This window comes from Rousettus aegyptiacus, unplaced genomic scaffold (genome assembly GCF_014176215.1).
Source record: "Rousettus aegyptiacus isolate mRouAeg1 unplaced genomic scaffold, mRouAeg1.p scaffold_m13_p_6, whole genome shotgun sequence".
Taxonomy (NCBI): Eukaryota; Metazoa; Chordata; class Mammalia; order Chiroptera; family Pteropodidae; genus Rousettus; species Rousettus aegyptiacus.
This window is the reverse complement of record NW_023416309.1, coordinates 48,646,873-48,664,713: the sequence shown is the minus strand read 5'-3', so window position 1 is coordinate 48,664,713 and position 17,841 is coordinate 48,646,873. Positions and strand designations below refer to the sequence as shown.

At 45.2% G+C, this 17,841-nt stretch overlaps 1 long non-coding RNA gene across 2 annotated transcripts; it reads right to left on the bottom strand.

The window, feature by feature from the left end:
• Positions 1-783: 783 nt before the first annotated feature.
• Positions 784-16,709, bottom strand: LOC118604023. 2 transcript variants are annotated; one of them, XR_004951627.1, is made up of 3 exons: positions 16,451-16,709; positions 7,950-8,063; positions 784-2,397 (listed from the first exon to the last, which is right to left on the bottom strand). It is a non-coding gene; the product is annotated as an uncharacterized LOC118604023 (long non-coding RNA). The 2 variants fall into 2 exon arrangements; XR_004951628.1 differs by lacking the exon at positions 16,451-16,709 and adding an exon at positions 9,369-10,096.
• Positions 16,710-17,841: the final 1,132 nt, after the last annotated feature.

Below are 17,841 nucleotides of genomic sequence, written 5' to 3'. Positions count from 1 at the left end.
GGCCACTGTAAATAATGCTGCTATGAACATTGGTGTGCAAATATCTTTCGGGATATGGGTTTTCAAGTCTTTGGGGTAAATACCCAGTAGAGGGATTGATCACAGAATTCTGTTTGTCTCAAATATTTGTTACCATCTATTGTTTCTGGGAATATAGTTGAAGAAAATTATCCTAGGCGGTAACTCATTCTACAGCTTTGAACAAATGAGTTAATTTGTTCATTCAGAGCACATTTATTATTTGTATCAAAGTGAAAAGTAATGAAGAGGCAAAGAGGAAATTCAGAGTCCTTTCCATAGAAAAGGTCAGTTCTTTTGACTATACTTTCCTTGCTTCTAGTTCTCAAGGGATCTTAAAGGTGCCAACGAGATGTATTTGAAGCCCTCTCAGGAAATATGTTAGGTAAGAACACAGAGCATGATTCAAAAACCCACAAAAAAGACATCAAGCCTCCTGCAGGAGAGCGCCTTTCAGGTTGATATGGTTTGTATGGTCTAAATTGCATTACCAACAGCCTCCATCATTGGGAGAATCCGACTAAAACTTGCCCTCTCGAGTTGGTGAGGGGGAAGGGCGTGACCTCTAAGAGCCATCCATAAAAGCTTGTTGGTCTTTTCCTATCTTAAGCCTTACCCAGATATCTGTTTTCTTACGAATTCCATCTCTCCATTACTTTCTTGCCCTCACCCGTGATGGACATTACAGAAATCTCAAAAGGACCATTCCAATGGTCTCACCCTTTGCAGGGAGACGGTGAGTTGAGCTAGTGACTTCCACTGCCCAGCTGAAAAGAGGCAAATCCAGGGCGGAAGCAGGTCCCTGTTTTCCTACACTAGATTCGTTGTTCCAAATGGTACCACTTAGGCACCAACTCTTGAGCTGCCACGCCCTTTCTTACGGTTCACACTCACAAACTCGATTCCCCTGGGAACATGTTTTTGTTAATTGAATGAATCCAGAGTTCACATGTGTTGCCTGAACGTGACATTGTGTCATATTTATTTATATTTCTCCCTGACCATCCACACCACTGCCCCCTTTAGAAACCCACTCTCATTGAGTTGCATGAAAAACAAAACAAAATCCTCCCTTCCCCTGAGAGGCCTGAATCCTGGGGAGCTGGAGCAGAGGAGAGGATTTTTGCCTCTCAAGTTCAGCAGTAAAAATGACTTTCTCCTTTCAGCCGTTGTTCCCTGATGTGACTCTGTGATCAGTATCAAATGCTCGGTAGCAAGAGTTTCTGTAGAGCTTTCTCAGCTAAAATAGATTTAACCTGCCCGCAGCTCTTTGTGAGGGAACAATGAAGGTAACAACAAGGAGCTGCTACATTGTTCATACATGAATAGTCCCGATTCTAGGTATTTGCTGTTGGGCCCTGTAGATTACCTGCAAAGAATGTCCAGCTCCCTCTGTTGAGAAAGGTTAGGCTATAGGCAAGCAGTCCAAGCTGTTTCATGGTAATGAATCAATAGGGCCTGCAATTAATGATGTCTTATTTCAAGATGGTAGGAGGTCGCCTTTAAAAATAGGGTCCGTTTTTGCCTCCAGCCTAATTGCACAGCCCGGGGTGTCTCCTAGTTGAATGGGTCAATATTGTGTGTGAGCTGGGGGGTTGCAGGCTGGAGGAAAGGGGAAGAGGGTGACAAGCAAGGTGGCTTAGGGGGCTTACTTGGGCAAGCTCTGAGGGAAATGAAACCCATATGTGTGATGATTAGCATATGGCTTGGAACCAGGTAAACAGCAGAAGCAGGCTGAAAGGTCAAGAGCATCTTCTGAGTTTTCCATCCCCAGTTTTTCAACTGGGCAAAATCTTGATCATCAGAGAGTCCGGCTACGTGGCTATGAATTAAGTCTTCAGGGACCCATGGCTAGCACACAGTGGTGCTGGCAGAAAAAAAAATCACCAGGTATCGTTTAGAGATTGCACTGGCAGAAGGCTTCGGGTCCAGCACTTCTGAATCCCAGCCATTGCACTGTCATTTACCTTAGGCGCACTATATAACCTTTCTGAGAATCCTTGTCTCATTTGTCCAACATGGATATTATTGCCTGCCTTCAGGGTTCTTGCAAAGAAAATGTGATCCCCTGCTGGAGACTTAATAAATGAGTATGGTAGATGAGACTAGTTTACCCATATCTATCCTCCCCTCTTCCTTATAAACACAATCACAATTTCGTTCAGGGCAACAGTATATTCAGCCAAGAAAATCCTGATTTCCCAGTATCCCTTGTGTTAGGGTGGCCATAAGCCACAGTTCTGGTCCATCAAAAATGGACATATGCTGCGTAAGTCTTCCCAGGGAGCTATTTTCCTCTTCTTCCTTCTTGGAATACAGTTGCAATGCCTGGAAGTGTGAGAGCCGCCATCTTGCAAGCATGAAGACAAACGCCAGGTGCTAAGGAAAGTGAGACAGAGGATAGAGGTCAGGTGGAGGAGCTGGTTAAGTTGTGGAGCACCTGTACCAGCCCTTAGTTGCCTCCCTCAGGACTTCTTGTCAGATGAGGACACTAAATCTTCATATGTTTAAGTCCCCGTCACTTGAACTTTCCCTTACATGCAGCTGAGCACAACCTCTAAATGGTACCTGGTGATTATTATTTCTTCAGGCTGGCGAAACAAGCCTTTGGAAACTTCCATGGGTACTGCCTCAGGTAAGGGGATGGAACACATTGGAAGGCATACAACCTTGTCTCAGGACCTCACTATCTTCCCCTTTATCTGTTGACCCAGGTACCTGAGCTTTTTATTTACACAAGCTTCCTTGCTTATTATTAAATCAAGGCTTGTGGGGAAGTGGAGTTAAATTAAGGAAGATCAGAGGCAAAGATAGCCATGTTACTGCAGAAATACCTGTCTGCATCATATAAGATACTGGGTTTAATCAACTCCAAGAACAAAGGCAGTGCCCAAATGAAGAAACTGCTTGCCACAGCTGACTGCAGCAACCCTACCAAGCACAGGAAGTAAATCTGGGAGTCAGCAGGCCAAAAATCATAATAGTAATAAGATTTGAAAAGCCTCATCCCTAATAAAGAAGCCTTTGCTGAATTCTCATCCCATGGAGAAATAGCCAAGAGTATGGGGCTTATCCAAAGAGACTTAGTGGGACCTTGGGAAAAGTGTAGGTACACCTAAGCTAAGACTGAGATGGGGCCCCTTGACCCAGTGGGAGAGCTCGGAGGAAGCCTTCTATTGACCTTTGAAGGTCAAGCTTCTGGTCCACAGCTCTGGGCAGTGTGGCTTAGAGGTGGCTTCTCCGAGAGAATAGTGGAGTAAAATGAGTCACAAATGAGCTAATCACCATTCATGTTTTGGCTGAAACTGCCAGTCTGACATCCCTCCTAATGGCTGACAAATGTCAGGGTGACTTGTGTGCTTTTTTTGTTAATTGAATTGGTTAATTAGGTCCCAGAGGCCTAGCTGCTAATTATGAGCTACAGCCGAATATGAGCTTTAAAAAAAAAAAACAGATGCAAGGAAGTTAAAACAAAAGAGAAAACACACACACACGCACACGCACACGCGCACACACACACACACACACACACACCCCAACTCCTTTGTGTTCTTTACAATCTGTACTGTTACCTTCTCTTAATTTTTGACCTGCCACATGTTACTACCTTCTTGATGTGTTCAAAAAAAAGAAGACAAGGAAAACTCCAATTCTGCCTTTTTCCATGAAGAGCATCTGCTCAATCAGTGCCTCGTTCATTAATTTTCTGCCAATTAGCAAGAAAAAAAAGGTAGCTGGGGGAGGGGGAGGAAAAATGTCCAGATTTGCCTAATGTGTTACCTTATGATGATGGTGTTCTCAAAAGCTGCACATTGCCTCCCATTTGAGTAAAGAGGTAGTTACTGTCTACAAGGCCCAGCAGTGACTTGTTGAAATTTAAGAAAACTTTTCCAGGATTTCAGAGAACAAGCTCCAGACACAGCGGTTTGCACCGTCCCACTGAGGAATAGTCTTCCTCAAGGTACACAAAGTACCTTCCAGCTCGTAGAGGACTCCAGAAATTTAGTGCTGAAGGTGAGTACCTCCAGGAAGTATCTCCGAACTCTCAATCACACGTTCCTGGTGTTGTCTTTGGTTTTTACATCCAATTAGGGGAGAAAACATTCAAAGTTTCAACTCCCTACCTTCAGTTCACACTGCTTCTGGGAGCTGGCAAGCCCCAAATATTTGACAAACTGGTGGATATTTTTTGGTTGGTAGGGGAGGAAGGATGAGCAGAAGCAGGGAGAGAAACTGAGGCGGGTGGGGCGGGGAGGAAAAGGAGAGAAACTCAAAAGACTTTTGTGACAGAGTCAGATTTTGCTAGCCCCTGAGGTTCAGGCAGAGATATTTGGACAGCATTCTTGTGGGCTACCAGTCTTGAATTCTGAAATCATATGGCCACAAGCTTGGGGTCTTGAAGAATGTGTATGACCCAGACACTGCATGGGACCATCATACCCTGAGAGATTTAGGTGAACTTGACTCACACTCCCAATTCAACAGTCTGCCCTTCCAGCTCAGCCACAAGTCCAGAGCCCTCCTCCCAAAGTCTTCCAATTCCCAGCTTTCTCTGGTGAAGACCTGTGTGTCTGCTCCTGGGGTGATGCCTCAGGTTGGCCCCAAGCTGATTTTTGGTTCCTTGCTGTTTCCAAGGCCTCTAATCATAACTCTCCTTAAGACTTGAGAGAGAGGGACCGTGACCCACCCAGAGCCTTCTGCCATGTGCTTGTCTCTCCTTCAACTCTAGCACCTTTCATTGCTTCCCTCCCAATCTCCTTATGAGAGCCCTCAAAATTTGGACCGCTGCACCCAACTTCTGGCTCAGGGTCACTGAAACGTGCGCACGGAAAGCCCCAAGTTAAAAGAAAAGCTGCATGTTTTATAGTGATTCCACATGAATCTCTGCATTTTTACTCATAGGTGCATATATCTGTGGGGGGGTGTGTGTGTGCGCACACGCACGCACACGCGCACGCGCACACACTTGCCAGCCAGAGTTAAAATAACAACTGACCCCTTGAAGTCATCCTGAGCAAAGCATCTCTGAAGGGTTTTCAGGAAATCATGGTGAAAATCTATGGGGATAGTTGGTGAGGTTGATCGTGCTGGAAAGACACGTCAGTGGCAGGCGGTACAGCACGCTGGTCAAGACCACGTCTCTGAGCCCTGATGACCAACATCTACTTTCTGGCCTTGACACTTGCTAGTTGTGCAACCTTAGATCAGTCACTTCAACATCTTTGAAACTCATGTTTTCATCTTCGAAATACAAATAATAATAGCACCTTTCTCTTGGGGCCGCCGTGGGGAGGAAACGAGATAAGGCCCGTAAGCGATTAGAGCAGAGCCTGACACGCACCAACTACTCAGGAAACATTAGCTACTGTATTTGCTTTCCTCTTCCACTTCGGTCTTTTAAATTCTAAAGTCCACAGAAACATCAGCTACACCAGGATCTTATCTTCAGTATCTTTAACTTGGTTTGCTTTGCTTATGTTTAAATTATTCTCAGATTTCTCTAACATATTTGGTAGAGTGGTTTCTGCTGTTCTTTCTCTGAGACTAGAGTTTTTATGACTCTTAAGCTCAGAAAGATATCAAAATTCTCTTCATATTTATTTGGGCACTGCTCTACCCTGTGGGTCTCACAAATAAGACTCGAAGGAGGACTGTGGGGTGGAGGAAAAATGGGTGTTAATGTTTCATAAGAAGTTGAATGGTATGCCCCAGTTTACCATTCATACCACCTAGCACTTTCTACAGAATTCCTCCTAGGAAGGGACCTGCCTCCTATGCTCTCTGAAGGAAGAGAAGCTAAGTCTCAGTTCTCAGAGCAGGGAGCCCAGGATCTCTTTGAGTGTCCCCATTCCTTTCTGCTAGAGAAACCCCACAATTAGTCCTGAGTTTCTTTTGTTTCATCATCAGCTGAAAGGGAAGATAATTTGGCCACTCTGTAAGGAAGGGTGATCAACCGTGATAGTGCACCCAGGACTGAGGGGTCCTTGGGCACAGTCTTTCAGTACTCAAAGGAGGAAAGTCTCAAGCAAATCAAGATAAGTTGGTCGCCCTCTTGGAAGGCAGATATTTGTTTGTTTAGCAGTCATTGCAGTTGGGGAATGTGCTAGTCCCAAGCCACCCAGGAAGTCAAAACACTCAATAAAAACCTGGGTCCTCTCAGTGCATCAACAGATGCTAAACATGTACATGTAGCTTGGGGGGATCTGAAGGCAGAAGACTTAGAAACACAATTTCTCAGTTACATAAAACATAGGCTGTGGGACTCACCCCCTTGGAAGTTGGAGTCTCAGGTGGGAACTTTTGAAAATGAAGTCCTGAATTAATAAAGCCACTCCCCACAGATTACATTATGGAACATGGAGAGAAGAAAGGAGACGTGGAAGTGACAATAAAACAAAAATGAAAAACTCATAGGGTGCTCGTGGACAGTGCCCTCCAGAGCTACTCCCTGAGGCCAGGCGGCCATGTTCTCACATCCCGACACCTGCGCCTAGAAAGCTTGCCCTTCCCGAGTGGAGCGATTTTCCAACCCTGGCTTGTAATTAAATGGCTAAACATGCTTCCTTCAGATATGCAAAGAATATTGCAAAAAGAAAGGAGGCTTGCATCTCTCCATAGAAGCTTAAGAGAGAAAACAAAACTTAGGGCAAGAGAACTAACATGCACTGAGCACCTAACATAGGCTAGACTGGTCCATGGATTATACAATATTTTCCTTTAATTCTCAGAGAATCTTGAGGGGTTAATGTTACAAATTGGATTTCACATCTGAAGAAACCAGAGCTCAGGGAGGAAATTAAGTGTTCCAAGGTCACTTAGCTAAGAAATGGCAGACCTGGGAATTGTAATAGTTATAATGATAATAATAATTTAATGGAATTAGCCAACATACTGGAGCAACAGTTAATATGTATTAAGTGTTTCTTAGGTCCAAGTACTAGGCTACAATAGTCTTTAATGTTTAATTCCATTTAGTCCTCAAACAATCTTCCAGGTTGGTCACACTTAAGTCTATTCATCAGCTGGGTAAATTAAGGGTTAGAGGGGTTGTATAAATCACTAGAGGACACCCAGTCAGTGAGTGGCGGAGCTGGACATGGAACCTCTGTCTGTCTGGCTCCAGAAACCACTGCACAACACGTGTGACCCTTCGCAGCTCACAAACACACTTTCGTACGTGTTATCATGCTTAACCACTGAGATGGAGATTTTCTGGACTAAAAACGGAGGCCAAGAGAGCTTCTGACTCATCCCAAATCATACTTGAAAGTGTGGGAGGCTGGCAGAAAACTGACTCCAAGTCTAGTGCCGCATGCGGACCGTGGCCCTCTGCATCTACTGAGAAAAAGATTTTCTTCCAAATGGTGGCTTTCTCCTCAGCTACAACAGGAAGCTTCTTCAGTAACCAGACCAACCCCACAGGAGATCACTGAGTGACTCAGAATGGGAAAGAAGATGGTTGTACTAGAGGGCCAAGACAAATGTCCCTGAGTCCCTGCCAACTGCACCGTTCTCCCCCAGACCATGCAGAAAGGCCTAGATCTTGCCTGTGTGTGGAATATTGACCAGGTCGTATTGATGTGCCACCTGCAAGTCTGCCATTCTTTATTGATAACCAATGGTGGTGCCTAAAGTTCAAACACTGCTGGGCGGCTTTCATGTTTGTAAACAGTATTGACGTGCATAAATAAGGGCCCATCAGACTGCAGGATTAAATGAGGATGGAGGCAGAACATTTGGGAGATTAAACCCGGAAGCAGCTAATTAAAATCAGAGTTGGGAACGAAGCTGTAAGTGGTGGCCAATGAATCTAAATGCCTTCCAATCCTGGACACCCCAGCACCCCAATTCGGGCTTTCCCGAGCTGGTGGCCAATAACGCTACTTCCTTCTCCTAAGGCTAAAACTGGTCCCGCACCGCCCTTGACTTACCTCCATAGAACCTTTTAGGCCAGTGACCCTGCAGTCAGCGCCAGAAGACTGGGTGGTCTACGGAGAAGACAGACATCTGACATCACCACGCTGACCCGGATTTTCCAAAACAGCCTAGAAAACAGATGCGTGAACTTGCAATTAAAAAAAAAAAAATTATTAACAAGACAAGTAAAGATAGCAACACTTCCTCCTCAACTCTAAGAGGGTGAGTTTCAAGGACAAGATTGAGTTCAGGAAGGGAGAGGGGCTGCAGATCAATTGTCCTCGTTACTTGTTAATTGATGGCTCAGCCTCAATAGGGCCATGTCGAAAATGTCCCCGGACCCAAAACATCCCTATCGGACCATCCTACTTCACTGCCAGGTGAGTTGGGTGTGTGAGGGCGGCAGCCAGTTGCAGTCTGAATATAAAGAACTCCTCGCAGGACTGACTGCTCAGGGGAAACCTCTTAAGAGCTCTAACAAGAGGAGGTGATTCATGCTTTGGTTGGTGCCGTCTTGATCATCTTTCTGTTGGTGCCTTTTTACCATCTTTAGTGTGGCTTCTTTCAAAACTAATAAAAATAATGCCCAACACTTATTCGGAATATGTTGTGTGCAAACATGATCTTAAGCACTTACATCCATTAGCTTATTGAATTTTCATTAGAAATCCCCCAAGAGGGAGAACTGAGGCACAAATACATGACGTTATTGCCACGGTGACTCCATTTTCCCAAGCAATCTCGGAGGCGGGGCAGACAATGTCAGTCCCATTTTTGAGACAAAGAACAGAAGCCTGAGGAGTAAAATGACCTGCTCACAGTCCGAGGTGAACACCTAGGAGAGAACCCTCTTCAGGACACCTACATGCCCTACTTCCGAAGGGGCGGGATGGTCCCCAGATACCATGTCCCATCGCTATTTTCATCCGTGTTCAGTCATAGGCCCAAACACGAACTGGAGGGGATGAGATGCTCTCCAACACGAGGCTGCCGTGAAGAATAAAATCAAGTATTTGAAAAAGCAAAATGTTATGAAAATGCATTGGGCAATTATTCTGATTAGAGGAACTTTTCTCCAAGACAGACCCCAGGGTGGCTTTTTTTCTGAGCTGCTCCCAACAAAGTTATCCTCTGCTGGCTTGAGCGGCAAGGGATCTGCATTGTGTGACCACACCTAGGATTTGGGCGGGAAGGGGTGGGGAGAGGCAGGGAGCCAGCTAGCGGGCCTGTGAGTGAGTGGTATCATGTTCCTGGTTTTAGGTTAGCTCCAGGCCTGGAATGCTTAGCTCATGTGGTTTTTCAAGATTAATCATAAATTACAACAAGCTACTCCTCCTTGGGGTATTTCATTTGCATCGTTTTCTCTCCCAGAGGGCTGAAGGAAGAAAAAATATCCGCTGCACAGCTTTGGAAATTAGCTGCTTGTCACTCACTGGCTCAGAGTGGGATTTGGATCTCGGGGCCTTCGCTCCAGAGCCCTGGACCGGCTCCCCATTAGGCAAGAGACATGCAGCTGGAAGGGGCCCCGCTGCCAAGGCACTTCGGGTGAGGAAAGCCAGTTGTGGGCAGCTCCGCGGTAACGTGAGCCCTGGCTCCTGAGTGCCATCATTTATCTGGAGGTCCCCAGGCACCTTCGAAACTAGGCACGTAGCCCTCCGTATGAATCCGAGGATCCCGAGTGAGCCGGCCAGCGCCTTCTCCCTGGAAAGGAAATTTCATGGTCATATCTTGGGGAAAGGAGCTCCAAGGGAAGGATTCGAGTCCTTGGTAGTCTAGGCAGGGCAGCCAACTGGAAACTGACCCAGGGTGCCTTTCAGAAGGGTAACCCATTGTCTAATTTTATATTATGCAAACTGACCCAGCCAACCCAGACTGAATGGAGTCGGTGTTCGTGGAAGCTGGATCCGGGGAGTGGAATATGTCGCCATAGTTCCCCAGGCACAGGGTCCATACTGTCTGAAGGAAGCCTGCTGGGGCCGGGGCAGCACGGCCGAAGGCACTCGGCTGATACTCAGTGCTCTGAACTGAGTGGTGGGAAAACTGGAATGGAAAACCAGGAAGGCGGACAGAAGCTATGTCATGTGGGCATAGGTGGGGCCATCACGGAAGATCAGGCCCAAGCTGGGCTCCCCACTGGCAGGTCCAGAGGAGCACGAATCCTTGCAGGCCCCCCGGTCAGAAGTGCAATGTTCTGCCTAACTTGGGCAGACTGACTCAGGAACGGGGCTGACACCAGGATCTGGAGAGATGGATCTGCTTGGATTCAGTTCCTGGGGTGCTGGTTGAGGTATCACTGCCAAGTGAGGACACATATCAGAAGTTTGACCTGTAGCCAGAGGGAGATTGATTTATTTCACATAAGCCAACCACTCTAGAAATATGTTCATTAATTTATTACTTTTTGTCCCAACTTATGATTTCCTTTGCTCCACGAGACTTGGTCCTGATTAAATTTTGACCAGTTGCAAATCCCAAATCCACCAGAGAATTCTTCCTCAGAAAGCTGTAACTGTTTCTGCTTCTCAAAACTGAAAGCATTCAGTGTTGGGCTATTCATCAAGAATAAGGGCTTCCTCCCATGACCTGGCCTTGACCTGCCTTCTCCTACCATCTCCCACCCCACACATGAGTGGAGCTAGTATACCTGCCCGGCCTCAAGCTCACAAGGTATGTTTCCCACTCCAGATGTCTCTGATACCACATCATCTTTGCCTGGAGTGTCTCTCCCTCCCCCCGCCCCCACTTTTTATTTTCCAAATTTCTTCTGATTCTGATCTAATTTGCTACCACTTCCATGATCTTAAAAAAATGAGGGCTGCCATAACAAAGTGTCACGAAGTGTTTGGCTTAAGTAACAGAAGACATATTGTCTCACATTTCTGGAGGCTAGAAGTCTGAAACGGAGGTGTTGGCAGGGTTGGTCCCCTCCGAGGGCTGTGAGAGGGAGAGCTGTTCCAGGCCTCTCTCCTTGGCTTGTGGTTGGCTATCTTCATGTTCACGTGGCGTTCTCCCTGAATGCGTGTCTCTGTGTAAAATCTCCCTCTTTTCTAAGAATACCAGTCATACTGGATTAGAGCCCAACCCTAATGACCTTGATTTAACTTGATTACCTTTGTAAAGACTCTATCTCCAAAGAAGGTCACATTTTTTGAGTTACCAAGGATTAGGACTTCGGTGTATGAATTGGCAGGAGTGGGCATAATTAAACTCATAACAAAAGGCATCCATGATTAAAACTGTACTACTTTAGTGCATGATCAGAATTATTTGATTTTGTGCTCACAGAGAGGTAATATAAAGACAGGATTATATAAAGAAGACAGGTGCGTGCTAAAATAAGAAGCAGAGGTCACCATTATCAGGCCACTTGAGGCACCCTCTTCTAAGGGAGCAAATGTTTCATGGAGGACAGAAGGTATGTTTTGGAAAATAGACCATATCAGTTAGAACAGGCTAGGTTGTGCTGTAGTAACATACATTTCCATAATCTCAATGGCTTATAACCAACACAAAGGTTTGTTTCTTGCTCATGCTGCAAGTTCGCTGTGGGCCAACTGCAGCTCCCTGTTGTCCTCACCACTGGACCCAGTTGATGAAGAACTTCCAAAAAGTTCTACCTGGAACTTTACCAATGTTGTGGCAGAAGAAAAGACATATGGCAAATCAAGCATAGCTCTCACAGCTTCTTCTTGGGTAGAGCTCACATTTCACTGCCCAAATGAAGTCACCTGGCTAAGCCTAGTATCAACAGGAAGGAATGTATAATCATCTTGCAGGGGGGGGGGGGGGGATGGGGCGTGGGTAGAAGGAGTGGGGGAGTGGGAGGGTTGGAAGGGGTTGCTATTGCAGGAAGAGGCACTGAATATAAGCATTCATGAGTCCAGTATACCACTCAAACATAACCAGCTTTCTGTGACTTGGGGCCGTCATTTTATTTCTCTAGCCTTGTTTCCTCCTTCGATAAATGGGAATCATAATACTTATTCTACCTTCCTTACAGGGCCATTAAGAATATTAGCCATGATACTAAATATGAAACTGTTTGGCAAATAATTATTAAAGCAACTCAAGGACAAAGGGCAAAAATCTGCCATATTTGAGATCCTAAGTAAATTGTAGTTCATGTCAACTGCAAAAACAAGTAGCCAGTGACAAACCAGGTCTTTCCCCTGAACCCCTGAAAGGGAGGACAGCCTGCCATGGCCAGCAGGTTCAACAAGGAAGGATGAGTTATCTTGCTGACATGTGAGTCCACTCTCTACGGTGAACTCTTTCCTTTCAACAGCTACCCTATTCTCCCACATCCCTGGCTAGTGCGAGAGCAAACGGTGTTCCACAGCAAATGAAAATGAACAGAATGGTATTGCCACCTGCATTCTGGAGCTGAGGAAACAGGCTCAGAGATATTAAGCAACATGTTCAAGGTCACATAATTAGTAAACACATAGCACTTCCTTTAAGCACTTTACATACATTAATGCTTAATCCTTGCAACATCTGTACGAGGTGAATGCTTTCACCATTCCCATTTCACAGATGAGGAAATTGAAGCACAGAGAGGTTAATTTGCCCACCATCATAAGCGGCCAGTCTTGGGAGAGCCCTGGGGTGGGACGTCTTAATATGCACATTTTTCTCTCCATATTTTAGCATCTCTGAAATTGGGATGTTTTTTAACTGATGGCATGTCATAGTTGAAGAGTTAACTTTTTTTTTTCTTAGTGGTATGTAAAATAACCGTACATCTTAAAATGGATGACATCTTACTTGGAATCGATGAAATATGGGACATGATTTCTCCTTGACCTGCCCCTCTCTACTTCCCTTCATCAATTTTAAGATTTAAAAAATGACTCTTCCTTCTGGATAGAGAGGAAACGAGACATAGATCCTATCATCATTCCTTCCCCATCCCTCTAGCCCTCTGGGTGAAGATGCTGGATGGACGCGCTGACAAAAGCTGGCCAGCTCACACGCAATGCAGCAAGCGTGGCTGTGTACTGTCCTGTGTAAGATGAGGTGTTTAGGAGAGAGCGGAGCCGCTCCAACCTGCATTTCCATGAGGTCAGAGTCCTGGCCGGAGGTCCCAGCACACAGAACCCACTTCTGTTCCCCAGTGCCGAGCGCAAATCCATTCTCTGATGTGTGGAGATGAAGCCAGGAAACACGAGTAGGAGCTCACAGGCAACTGCAGAAGGCACGTCTAAGGCTCTGCCGTTACCGAACAAGATGCAAATCTATGTCCGTTTCTTGGGGGGTAAATACTACCACATGTTCCTAAAACTCTCACATCATTTAGTCTGCGCTGACATGAGTCCCCTTGGAAGAGTTAGCATTTGGTTAGGTAAACGTTTCCCCTCTCCCCCCCTCCCACCCCCACCTCCGTAGTTCTCCATCAATATCTTGCAGATGTTGGAACAAGCCGATGACTGACTTCTTTCCCACACTGGAATGCTGGTTCAGGGAAGAATGCAGCCAAGCTTTCTGGCCGCTGTGACCCTCAGCTACGACGGGCCTCCTACATTCTCTTACTTGTGCATCAAGTCTTTGGCTACTCGCTGCCAAGTATTAAGTACTTGTTCCACAAACCTGGTGTAGATTATCACTTCGCTGTATAGATGTATCTAATAGAATTAAATAGTTGGCTCCTGACCAGTAACAGATGTGCTACATATAATGCAATAATAATGAGATAGAAACCACCATGTAATATCGAGGGAAGAGTGGAGGGCGACTTGCATTTCTCTAGTTGGGAAGTCAGCTTGGAGGAAAAAGAAACCAGAAAGGATGGCCATTTACATGCATTGAATAAGCTGCCCCTATATGTTTCAAGTTCCCCAAGGGATGCCTTTTGCAGTCCTGTGCACATACATGGCAGGGGAGGCACACAGTGTGGGGGTGGCATGATTTGTGCTGGAAGGGGACTGATCCAGCTCGATAACCATGCTGGATCAGTCCCATGCCCCCAAACTGGTGCTGCTCGGCATTGGAGGACTGTAATGAAATCATAACAGGATAGTCTCTTATAGGCTGCTCTAGGTGAGGGCTGACAAGTGAAACCTGAGCTCAGGATATCACCCACACAGACAGGGGTAAGGCAAAAGTGTAGATGAGGACAAAAAGAAATCAGGCCACTGCTGGGCAGGTCCCCAGTGTAGGGGACTCCAGAGCTCTTTCCTGAACCTCCCTCAGAATTGAGAAGAGCTGGTCCCTGGGCACATGTTCTCCCTAAGAGTTGACAGCTCTGGTTCCTGGGACTGCTCATCAGGAGACCCAGAAGGGAGTGTCCCTACAGTGAAGAAGCAGACAAACTCAACCCTAAGGTCAAAAGGCAGCCATGGGGGGTGGGGAGGAGGCGTGAATTTCTGCTACATAGCAGCGCTTACTATGAATTCAGAGCTGGGTTGCTTTATTCTGTTGCTGTACCCTCCGTCTTCTTCCCCATTGCCCTCCCTTTCTCTACACTAATGTCTACCAGTTACTTATAGTTGAGTAACAAACAATCCCAAAACTTAATATATGGCTTTTCCCCCTCACAAGTTTATAGGTCATTTGGCCGATCACCAAACTGGCAGGGGACCGATTGGCTAGTCTAGGATGGCCTTAGGTCCTCATAGCTCTCCAGCCCTCCAATAGGCTAGCCCTGCTATATTCTTACGGCAGCATCAGAGTTGTAAGGGAGAGCAAGGCCAGTTGCACAAGAGTGTTGGCGGAAATAGGCATGCACTTCCAAACCTCCACTTGCATCACATTTGCTAGTATCCAATTGGCCAATCATGTCTCATCTGAGTGAGAAGGGACCGCAAAGTTACAGGGCAAAGGGCAAGGATTCAGGGAGGCCATTAATTAGAGCCGTCGATGCAGTCATTCTATTACAGTATACTCAGAATTTTCCAGAGGCTTTCAAGTCTACAAGTTAGGTACAGTCAATGAGAAAGATCAATGACATGCCCTAGAAACCCAATCTTCCTTCATTCCATTCACAGAAATGGTCAAGGGGCAGCTGGGCCAGTTTCTGGTTGTTTCCCAATAGACTTCCACCTTCTACCTTCCCATACACTGATACTTTGGGATTGCCTGCTTCTCCCCCTTCTCTTCCCATGTCCCGACATATGCATACACACTCGAGGTAGACCCTGGTTCAATTTCCTGAGACCCTTCCTGCCACAATTCTCAGCCCGTAAAAAAAAAAAAAAAAAAAAAAAAAAAAAATGGGCGAGACACAGAAAATCTGGATGTGAGAGCACAGCAGACAGTCCCTGAGAGATTAAGTATCAAGAGATGCAAGATAAAGGTGAAAAACAGACTTAATGCTGAGAGGAGTCCAAATAAAACCAGGGCGCCCTGGGTGCAACTGAGGCCAGGACAAGATGAGGGCAAACAGGCCCACCTTGTCAGGTACACAAAATCAAGGGTAGCTTAGACAAGCGGTCCTAATATTACCAAAAGAATCGCTCCAAGAGTGAAAGGAAATGTGCTGGCACATAATAATTGCTCAATAAGTGTTTGTGGCCTGACTGGCTAGGAAACTATTCTAAGAAACCAACAGAATCTCAAACAAAGATTTAGAAACAAGGAGAGTCATTGAAACATATTTGTAAGATTGGAAACAAACAGAACGTTCAACAATAGGGACATGATTAAATAATTTATGCTACATCTATATAATGGCATATCATGCAGTTATTTAAAATGATGTTTTAAATTAAATTTTTATGACTGGAGGAGAGCCTCACCATGTAATTTGAAGTGAAAAAGCACATTACAAAAGTACATGCAATATGATGCCAAGTAGGCATAAAATAAATGTGGTTTTAACAGTGATTTATGGGAGATTTTTGTATCTTTATACATTCTATGTTTTCCAGGTTTTCCATATTGAGTCTATATCTCCTTTATGACAAAAGAAAGAAAGAAAGAAAAGAAAGAAAGAAAGAAAGAAAAGAAAGAAAGGAAGGAAAGGAAGAAGGGAAGGAAGGAAGGAAGGAAGGAAGGGAAGGAGAAGAAAGAAAGAAAGAAAGAAAGAAGAAAGAAAGAAAGAAAGAAAGAAAGAAAGAGAAATAAAGAAGTGAAGTTTCAAAAAAACGTGTATCTTAATTTTGGAACAGGGACCAAGATATTTACTTTTCGCTAATTTTCAGGCACTCTTTAAATACTCTTATATACTCTCCCGTATTTTCACTGGTAGCACTTTCTGCATGCTGTGTATAGTTGGTGGTCTCTCATCTTTCTTCTCCAACAGAACATAATCTACAGAAGGGCAAAGATTTTGCCCGTCTTGTTCACTGATGTGTCCCCAGCACTCACCATAGCCTTATAAACAGCAGGCCCCCAGGAAAATATTTGTTGGGTGAGTGAGTGAATGAACGAACGAATGAATGAATGAAACCACTCAAGGGGATTCCTTTTCCCATCTACTGAGTCAACTAGGATGTCTTGCATATCAGTATTAGGAGCACCTCGATTGATCCATAGAGAGAATTGTTAGGAGCAACTTCGATTTGTGAGTACTCACGGCCTCCAATAGTATCAGCTGCCAGTCGGGGATTTCGCATGGCACCAAGCACTGTGGTGGACAAGATGTCAATGCTTCCCGAGACAGACAGGGCATTCGTAGGGTCAAAGCAGGGAACTCAAGCAGAGAACATAAAGAAAGGCGCAGTTAAACACGGCTGCTGCTTCCCTCTCGAGACATACCATCCTTGAGATCTTCAAGAACCATAAAACTTTTCGTGACCTCCTGCACCATTTGGGGGGCAGCATCAGGAACCCCACACCTGTCCTCCCTACCCACTCCCTTGCGAATGATGCATGTTCCAGACCCTGCTTTTGTCTTCCACCGTATAGAATTCACTCAATTGTATCTCAGCCAGTTTTTTGTCTCACATGCAACTAGTGACTGCTAGTTAGCTATTCTGATGGTTATTCTATCCTATTCTTTATCCATGTCTGTGTCACTCTTTTCTAGGCACATCCAAAAAAAAAATGAGCTAGTCCTATTTATTTCCATTTTTTCTTCTTATCTCTCTCTTCCCCCTCAGACCTATGTTTGAACCCTCCCCCGTCCCTTCAAAAGTCTCAAACACTACTAAAGAGCAAATGAGTAATGTCAGCGACAGGAAAGAGAAAAGAAAGTGAGTAGCAAAATGAGCCAGAGAGAGCACATTCACGGTTTCAGGTCCTCGAAAGCACCCCCGAGTTTCCTGTCAGAGTCTTCTCACCATCCTTTAATTAAACCTGCCTTTACACAACCACCAGTGCCTGAGATAAAGAAAAATAAGCGTTTTTATCAGGTGTCTTATTGGTCTCTTGTTTCCTTATATGTGAAGTTTTCCACTCATAAAAGCACACACAAGCCGTATTTCACGTTGTAATAGCAATGGCTACTGTTTATTGAGCCCTTACCTTTGCCCAGGCAGTGTGCTTAGAACTGAGTCTGCTTGAATTATTGAATTACCTCAACAACCCATGAGCTAGGACTATTATTATTTTCCATTTTCCAGAGGGGAAAACTGAGGCTCATAGAGAGTGAGCAGCTTGTTTACAGCCATTCAGTTTACCCCTTCGTAGACTGATCTGGAAGAATAATCACCATTCATAGCATTATTTCCACCAGGAAATATATATATATATATATATATATATATATATATATATTCCTGTTCCAGAAGACTCACACTCACACCCATGCGCGCGCGCGCGCGCACACACACACACACACACACACACACACGCTTCCGCTTCTTAGAAGAGGGAGAAGTCAATGTGTGTGACACTTCTGTCACTGCGGAAGATTCCCAGGTGGGTGGCTTCTGGCAATAAGCTCAATAGATCTGCCTCTGGATTAATGCCAAGTTCTTGTGCCCTGCTAGTCACAGCGATCAGTCCACAAGGTGAACCACAAGG